Source organism: Girardinichthys multiradiatus, chromosome 7 (assembly GCF_021462225.1).
Source record: "Girardinichthys multiradiatus isolate DD_20200921_A chromosome 7, DD_fGirMul_XY1, whole genome shotgun sequence".
In the NCBI taxonomy this organism is placed as follows: Eukaryota; Metazoa; Chordata; class Actinopteri; order Cyprinodontiformes; family Goodeidae; genus Girardinichthys; species Girardinichthys multiradiatus.
The window spans coordinates 22,748,905-22,758,545 of record NC_061800.1 but is presented as its reverse complement, the minus strand read 5'-3'; the positions used below and the strand labels follow the sequence as shown (position 1 = coordinate 22,758,545).

General features: G+C 35.9%; 1 long non-coding RNA gene across 1 annotated transcript; it reads left to right on the top strand.

The window, feature by feature from the left end:
* The first annotated feature begins 579 nt into the window (after nucleotides 1-579).
* Nucleotides 580-9,388, top strand: LOC124870987. The gene is made up of 2 exons (XR_007038919.1): nucleotides 580-1,409; nucleotides 5,719-9,388. It is a non-coding gene; the product is annotated as an uncharacterized LOC124870987 (long non-coding RNA).
* The last annotated feature ends 253 nt before the right edge of the window (nucleotides 9,389-9,641 follow it).

Sequence of the window (9,641 nt, the reverse complement as noted above, 5' to 3'; positions counted from 1 at the left end):
GTAATACAATTACATTTAAATTTCCATTTTCCAAAACAATCCATAAGGTGTCCATTCAAAGTGAAGGATTTTTATATTCTACAAGTAACAGGGTGTTTAATTTCCCTTTGGGATTAGTAAAGTATTTTTGAATTTGAATTGAATTGTGTTAAGCTAGTTAAGGAATTTCAGATTATTCCTTTTTTAATTGTGCAAACCCTTTAAGGCCCTTGAGTTCAGTGTTACCTTGATCAATTTTAATTGCAAAATTCTACAACCAATTCTACAGTTCTGTGTCCTTTCTTCTGTAATAACCATAATCTCTATGGTGCCTGTAAGATCAATGCATGCTGGTCACTTTCATTTCATATCTTTTCTAGTTTTAGGTGTTTTTAACCCAAACTTTTCCAGGTATGACAGGCATGTTGTTTAGCAGTGATGCATTAATTTATATCCACAATCAATCTCAATTTTGACAACCAACTTTTTAAAGTAATATTTTTTAGAATTTAGTCATTGTCTGCTTTAGGAAATGTGGTTATATGACTCAGACAAATAATGTACACCAGCAGGAAGTCACATAGTGTTATTTTGGTTTGATCATAGCAGGCTGTCCCATTTCATAAGGGTCAAAATAAAAATACCATATGACACAGAGGGTCTGATCTACTAAGACTCCAAATAAGGAGCGCTGATTTGCTTGTGCAATTAGTGGGTGTGTTGCGTGGGATCTACAAAGGTGCAAAAGTGGTGCGGACCACCCTATTTAAATGACAATTTTGTGAGTGCTCCTGGCTGTCACCATGGGTTTGGGAGAGCAAAGTGGCCACAAAAGAAAGATGAAATTGACACTACGATACGAAGTTTGAGATAAAAATAACATGGTTTTTTTAATGCACTTTATATTTAAGTATCTCAAAGTGCTACAAAATTGTAAAAAAAACATTTAAAAATGCAAAAGCTAAAATATAATTTATAAAACATAGAAAAGCTGACTTTAACAGCTCCGGCTTCCTTGCCCCATGTTTTGTTTCGTGTTCTTTAATTGCTTAAAGATTGTCTACAGTCCCACTGCACTGACCTATCTCAAGCAGACGTCTTTTTTCCCCAAGCGTATGTTTTCATGAATATGTTATGGAACATGCAGCAGACAACTATAATCTGCACCACCTTTTCTGGCCTTCATAGAAGCACTCCTACAGTGCAATCCAGACAATGGTGTGGTGTAATAACGTAATGGTGGGCTGGGATTATATGGTAATCTGCAGCTGAACAATGGCATTGCTGGATAGATGATATGTCTCTACTGTTTTCCTTTCTTTTTTTTATGTATTTTTTCACATTTTTCAGATAGTAAGCTGACAGGAAAGGGGTGGAGAGTGGGGAAAGACATGCAGCAAAGGTCTTCCCTCCGTCAGGTATTTCTGACAGTAAGACAATATGTTAACATTTGTAAAGAAGGTTCTGTCTCTTTGTCATCTGTCAATGTACCTATGCCTCCTTCTTGCCATAAAGACCGCAGACATGTGTTCCTAACACTGTGCCATTTTGTAAGCTGCGGTATCAGTGCCAAAATTAAGACTATTGCGCACCCAGCAGTGGCTACTTCCTTGTTGCAGGAGGCTATATCCATTCAGAAGCCAGCTACTGATCTGATTAATGATAGGCCAGGACCGGAAACTGAGCGGCCGTGCTGGCAACTGAGCAGCCGGCGTTGGCAAATGAGTAGGAGAGTACTCACTTGCGATAGCTCTGGAGAGGCTGGCAATAGCATTGGAGAAGCTACAGGCGTTAGCATTGGAGAGGCTACTCACTAGCATGCTGCTTTGTCTGGTGTTTATTGGTGGTTGGCAAAATACTTGAGGCATGCATTACCCCCACCAACTGGTATGAAGTGTGATTCGTGATGTATTCATATCTGTATTACATAATATATAATCAAATTCTATTAAATAATTTAATTAATTAGACATTATTCAAAATTAAGCATTAAGCCTTTGCACAAGAGCTTTCAGAACAACAACAACAGCACTGGAGGTAGAAATAGGAGAAATGCTGCTAGATTGAAGAACACAATTAGCAATAATTTACTGGGTAAATCTACAAGGCAATAACCCCGGATCATCCAACATGTGACATCTTAAAGCCATGCTGGTAAAAAGGAAAAAAAAAAAAATAAAATGTTTTGGCTCATTGGAAGGATGACAGTAGAATTTTAAATACAAAATGTAGAAATAAGTAACACTACCTCTACCTGTTATACCACCCTGGATTTTACCAGAAGTAACAGTAGACATGACTATATTGGAAAGGAAAAAGGAAAGGACATGCATTTTAGATCCAAATACAATACAGGAATATATAAACAGTTATCTGTTCATTCAGATTTATACAGACGCATCAAAAATAAATACTGTAAATTCCGGACAACAGAGCGCACCTGATTAAAAGCCGCATGGTCTAATTTTAGAAAGAAAACCAATTTTATACTTGTACAGGCCACACCGGATTTTAAGCCGCGGGTGTCCCACGTTGTAATATGAGATATTTAAACAGAAAGATATTATACGTGAGGATTGTTTAACTTAATCAGTATGTTAATGTAAACAAATGCATATTGCAAATGTTTTTTTTTCAAACAGCGCCTGTAACACGGCTGCCTTTAAATATATGTACATTATCAGTATCAAACAAATTACATTGCTTATGCTTTTTTACTGAACTGTGCACGAACAACATTCCAGTATCTCCTAACTGATATACACTGCAGCCTACCAGGTCAAAAGTCATTGATTGCCTCCTTCATCTTCTTCCTGCGCACTAAAACCATCAAAGTCCTGTTCTTCAGTGTCTGAATTCAACAGCCTCAGGATCTCGTCACTCACTTCAGCCTCTTCGTTGTCACTCTCATTTGAGCGCATCCGGTTCCCGTAATCACACAGCAGTCCAGCCTTTCGAAACCCGTTGGTGATTTCCCATGTTGATGAGGATGAATATAAATGACTGATTTACAATACCGGTAATTAAATTGTGAAAGTGCTTTTGATTTATTGCACAATTTCATTGGACCTCTGTGAACTACTCATCAATTTCATTGGTCTACTGTTACCAGGCAAAATGTTTTTGGCGGTATGAAAAAAAACATGCATTTGCCGCACCGTTGTGTAGGCCGCAGTGTTCAAAGTGTGGGAAAAAAGTAGCGGCTTATAATCCGGAATTTACGGTACACATATGGATTGCACAGACTTAATTAAAAAAACGCTTACACAATTTTAAGGACAAAAGTTGCCAAATATAAAAACACTTTGTACACATTTTTTTTTTGACACTTGTATAGTTCGGCAATAACTGACAAAACATAATCCACTGCAATTTAAACACTTGGAGAATATAAAAGCACTTATAAAATGTAAAATCCTTCAAAAGGTGAACATTGAAGAATTCAAAACACATTTGCAGAATTCACAGCATGCAGAATTAATTATACAAACACTTACAGAAAAAATGAACATATGTGCAGGGAATGTGGCATGTAGTATTTGGTATTTACATAAGGTGTACCTTGTGCTGAAACAGTCTATAAGATGGGGTGGTGGTCTGTTTCATCGTCAGCAGGGATTTTTGGTGTCTGCCTGCAGGGGAACAACTGCCTTCACTGCTTCTGGAAAGAAACTTTTTCCAAGCCTATTTGATTTTGCTGTGATGTTCCTCAATCGTTTCCTGGCTGAAGTGGGACAAACGGTGCATTGCCCTGGTAGATGTGGTCTCTAGCAATGTGTGTGGCTCTTTTCAGGACTTGTGCTGCACAAATGGAGTCCATATTTGGTAGACAACATCCCACAATCCCCTGTGCTGTCTTCACCACCCGTGCTAAGTCCTTTCTCTACTGTGCCTTGCAGCTCCCATACCACACTGTCACACCAAGGCACAGGATGCTTTCAATTGTTTGTGAGCAGCTGAGTAGAAAGCTGAGTAGTCCAGTTCCTTTCAGCTTCCTAAAGAGCCGTTGTTGGTCCTGCTTTACCAGGTGGGAGGTGTTCTCAATCCAGGAGAGGTCACAGGAAATGTGAATGCCCAGGAGCGTTATGCCGTCCACACACTCCACCACCTCCCCCTGTAAGCAGAGAGGAGCTTGTTCAGTCCTCCTCGGCCTCCTGTAATCCACTATAGTACCTGAGTTTCAGGTGAGGATTGGAAAACGAATCACAAATGGTTTGTCTGTATATACAGGAGAAATGTTAGCACTTTTGTTAGTAGTACAGTGGATGGAGGAGATTAGACCATTAAAAACAATAATTTGTTCAGATTCAGAATCTATAACATAATCAGTCAGATAGCAGGCCAGATATTTTGGTAGAAATAAAACTAACAATATTCACAAGACAAAGGATGGGTTACAATAGCATTTTTATGGATACCAGCACATATGATATATATATTAGTATCAGAGGCAATGAGCATTATCAAACAAAAACTGAAGAAAGAAAGGCAGAAAAGGTGGGATAAGGAAAGTAAAGGAAGATGGTTTTATAGGATCAAAAAATCAGTCGAGAACCAAAGGAAGGCAGAGCAGAAATAAGAAAACGGTAATAACATTAAGATTTGGACACACAGGACTGAACAGTACACTTTCTAAGACACAAAATCATAATACAGGAAAATGTGACCATTGTGGGGAAAATGAAATAATAGAACATGTTACTGTATATTAAGTTGTCAGAAATATGAAATTGAAAGAAGATTTATGAGGAGAGAATTTGAGAAAATTAAAGAAATGTTCAATATAATAGATATATTACTAAGAAGTAGTTACCGGCAGTTACCGGTTCCGACCTGTCGTTATTCAGATCAGTAGCTGGCTTCAGAACGGATATAGCCTCATGCAACAAGGAAGAAGCCACAGTAGGGTGCGCAATAGTCTTAATTTTGGCACTGATACTGCGCCATAATTTTGCATCTGCCTTTCAAACTTGGTAAAAATAAATGCAAAAAAAACAAAAAAACAATGTTGGTGCACCTGGTTAATAGATCAAGTTTGCACTTGTTTTTATACTTGCAAACCTTTAGTAGATCAGTCCCAGAGTTCTTAGAAAATAATATGCAATTCCAATATTATTAATTAGTAAATTACACATGAGATTTGAGCAATTCTGACTATTCATCGCAAACATTTTTGATTTTAGGGAATCCTTAACTACAAACAAGAATAAACTGAGATGCAATGATTTCATACACAAATCATTTACTGGTTTAAAATGGGTATCCAAAAGAGCAAACTGTTTAACTTTCTTGTTGCTACCGATTGTTTAGGTTTCAAACCTAAGTTCTCCTAAATGCAGTGCTCTCTTGATGCTTCAGAAATGTAGCTTGGATTTTTAATTTTTTTATTTTCCACCTGAGCAATAGACATGATTTCAACGATAGTTCTTATTTCGACATAACTCTAATTTAGAGTTACACATTTTCTCCTAGATAACTTAGACAAATATGTGGGAGAGATTTATATATTTATAAGAACCTTAAAAAAAAACTGTTAGTCGTGCAAACCAAACCAAGACTGCATCATATGTCAGTGTAACAAATATGATCATTTTTTATTTTTGTGATATTGCAGTAGTTATGTCAGTGTTTGCAAACATATCCGGTATTTTTGTTTCTATTTTTGTTTCTAGAGCTAAATAAATGTAAAATTGAGACAATAGTAGTAAATATGATGACATATTTGTATTGTATTGGCAGATTGAAACTACACACTTGAAGTTGGGGAGTACTTCCAGGACCGGAAACACCAAGATTTTTTTTTCTATTTTTATTAATGTGTTGTTAAACATTGGAACCATGCAAGCTGTGCACTGCCAAGAAGAAGCTTTCTCAATATCACCAAAGACAAAGATCTGTTGGTTTACAAAAAAAAAAACTAACTGTTCGAGAATCAAATATTTCTGACCAGACGTACTACATTCCTCTTCTGCGGCAGCACCTCTGTCACTGAGTTGCTGGTAACGCAGTGAAGGCAGAATATCTCCAAGGCAGATGGTGAATTATTATTAGTAACAAAAAGACAAACCCAAAAAGTTATCCATTTTATATCACAGACAATTAAAACATAATGTAAAATTGCTGGACTTATATCTCATGCATATTATTGAGTGTGCTTATTTGTAGCTTTTCTAACAATAACAATGTGTCACTAATGCATAGCTCCTGAGTTTGGGTAATATATGCCTGTCAATCTCAGCTAAAATAAGTCTAAATTTAAACTTGGAATAAACATCTAAAACTGAATTTAGACACTGAAAATTACTTTGACTTTTAGACCACATACATTTGTCTGTGGACCATTTAGATATTTAGAAATTTCATAAAAATTACACACTGGGTATATCTTAAACCTTTTGTCGATGCTGGCATTCCTTGGTATGGTTTCTCTCTCCATCAGTTATTTTACAACATTATTTGTTAGTTGATGTAAAAGTCTGTGTCTGTTCACAAAGATTTCTGCAGAGACTAGATGGAAAGGCATATAACCTACTGTGAAATCTATTTTTCCAGTTTTGATGGGCTAAACTGAAAGCTAGGTGCACTCAGTAAACTCATTTGCCAAGCACTCAAATGAAGCCGCTGTTATGTTAATGTCAAGTTTAAACAGATATTCATAGCCATCATCTTATTACTACAACTTTGATAATGGATATAATTTAAGTCAGCTAGGTAATTGCTTTTTATTTAGTGCAAATTAACTTTTCCATTATTTTATATTGATGACTGAAGCTACTGCCTGGATCATATTGAGAAGCAAGTCTTTTGGAATGAATGAGAAGCTAAAATCTTGTACAACAACAAAGATCAAGGTAGGAGGTGTTTGGGTTGTACGATACAAGGTTATGTTTAGGCAACAATTCTTTGATTAAATAAGGTTTAGGGTAAATGAAAAATTTGTATTTGTGTGAAGTCAGGATGAATATTTTCAGGTGTAAATTGACAAGCAGTATAAGGAACCTTTGTAATGCTTATTGAGCCTGAGTGCAGATTTCCATATGATTACATTTGAAAGAGGTGCTCAACAAATGTGGCTTTCGGCTCTCAGTGTGTTTGCATTCCTGTCAAGAATACAAAACACGCTTTAATGTTTGTATTGTATTTGCTTCAGCCTCTTAAACCAAAACAAAAAAAGAACACAAAAAAAGAAAATGAAAGTTTTTAAAATGCAAGCATATTTTCTTGAATCCTAAAGATGGACAGAACTGACCATTTTGTCTTGCACACACTACAGAGAGTTCTAGTTTGTGTTCTGTTTGGCTTCAGTCTTCAGTGGATAAATTGCAGTGAATTAAATTGCTATAGTTATTGCAGTGATCGCATCAGTTGAGTTGTCATGGAGTGAAGAGACATTTTGTGGAACATGATTTTGTGAAATGAAGTATTTGTCAACTGCAAGTTAATGTTGCTATTGTTCATTGGTGTTGTTGTTTACTGTCTTCAAGGCAGCTTTTGCTGTTGAATGTCCCCAAATATAAATAATTTCTGAATCCTAATTCAGAGTGGTGCATTTGTGCATTTCCCCTGCCTGCTCATCTGTATAGCATTATTAACATTTATTCAGAATTGTACAAAATTTAAATGTTTGGTATACACTCAACTATACACTAAACTGATGTTTTGTGAGAAAAAAAGCATTGATGTTGTGCTTTTGTACATGCTATGTCTCTAAGCAGCCTGTTCAGCCCCTGAGATGAATGTTAAAGGTTAGAGAACCATTCAAGGGCACAGTTAGATTTACTGGAATGGTCACAGTTGCCAGGTCACCATTGCCTTAAGGTGTTATGAATGTACAGTTGTGGTACGTCTGTGTAAATGTTTGTATAAAAGTTCTTTATACATGTATCTGTGCATACAACATCTGGCAAAAGGAATTATCATCCTTAAAGGATGTTGATCTTTTTTATGTTTTAGACAACAAAACTCTACCATATATGATACAAAAAACATTAAAGAATGAAACCATTTGGCTGAGGTTAAGCTTTCTGGCCTGACTCTTCTTCACTGAAAACAACATGCTTTGAAAACAGAACACACAGAAAGAATGAATGAATGAGACACACACGTTTGATGGTGGATCAGTGATGCAGACCTTAATGTTGTAGCAGGTTCTCAATGCTCTTTTGCAACACCGCTTTGTGCGCTACCTTTTAAAGGTTTGGCAGTGGAACATAGAGTTCTGCACTGTAGTTTCATACATTAACATTGTTCATGTGAGCCAGTTTGAAACAGTGCTACAGTCGATTCACATATATACTGAATCCAACGGCAGGTAGTGAATGCTGGCAGTGTGGATCTTGACCAGTACATGTACTGGTACACCCCTATTACAAAGTGCAAAGTATTGTTTTATATGAGTGAAGTTTGTGTCTAATAATTTATCCATTCTTGAAAGCATTTGAAAATGATTCCATGTTTTATTCCTTTTATGCAGACATTATTTTTCTCTGCGTTTTTAGAGAAACCAAAACAAGGAAATGAGAAATTCCTTAATTTTATGAGCTACGTTAAAATGTTTTGCCGTATAGTAAATATTAATAATAGTATTACGTCATATCTGTAGTTTGCTTTTTTTGAAACATTTGACAGCTGAATGAATATCGTCCAGAGAACTCATTTTCTTTCAATCTCTTTTGTATTTAACATTTTCTTGATGATTCTATGAGTCACAGAATCATCATCCAAAATCATCATCCAAAATCCCTCATAGATCCAAAATCACTGCTCATATTGAAACCCTTTGCAAATTTTATTTCTTTGTTTAATGAAAAGAATGTAGATAATAGTGAGCATTACTGTGTTTATCAGGTGAACTGAATTGACACAATATTTTCTATGATGTCTGAGGTTTCTAATTCTGTTATAGCAAAGAAAACAATCTGTAAAAATATTGTATGTTTTTAATGAAAGTACCTAATGCATTCTTTAAAAGGTATGTTTATGCTGCTGACTTTGCAAGGCCCTGGGTGTTTGCTTGTGGTTTTCTTTGCAGCTTAGACCTGCTCTAGATGGCAGAGGTTTGAGAGGTGTGCCTCTGCCATGATAGCATAAAATCATTATGTCGATCAGCTTTGCCGTTTTACTTTACGTAGGTATGGCAGATGAGTGTCTCAGCAGGAGGCTCATCTACTTCATATTTATACATTCCTCAAACAGAGAATATCAACAATAACTCCTCTGGCTGTTATCCTCCTATAAAGTGTGCATAATTTCCACAAATTACTCTTTAATTCTTTCTGTCTTTCTCTGAATCAAACAGTTTTGAAATGTATATTCCGGTAAATATTTAGCCAGGCAACTAACGTTTTTTTGCTTTAAGTTTTTTGTGTTGTGTCATGTAACGTAATAAAGCATGTCTGTTGAAATATAACAATGTATTACATTTGTTTTTATTTAATTTGAAACTTTTCAATAATTATCAGTAATTGTTGTCTCTTTTAAATTTCAAAGGAACTTTAGGCACCATTTTTACAGCATGAAATTACATTTTGATACTGTCAGCCAATATCTGAGTCATTCTCGGCTCTTAAAGCCTTCAAGTTTTAAGTATAAACGTCTGCTGAAAATTTAGATGGTAAAATGTACAGGCATTAGTCATTCTCTTACCTGCTTGGTAGTTCCAT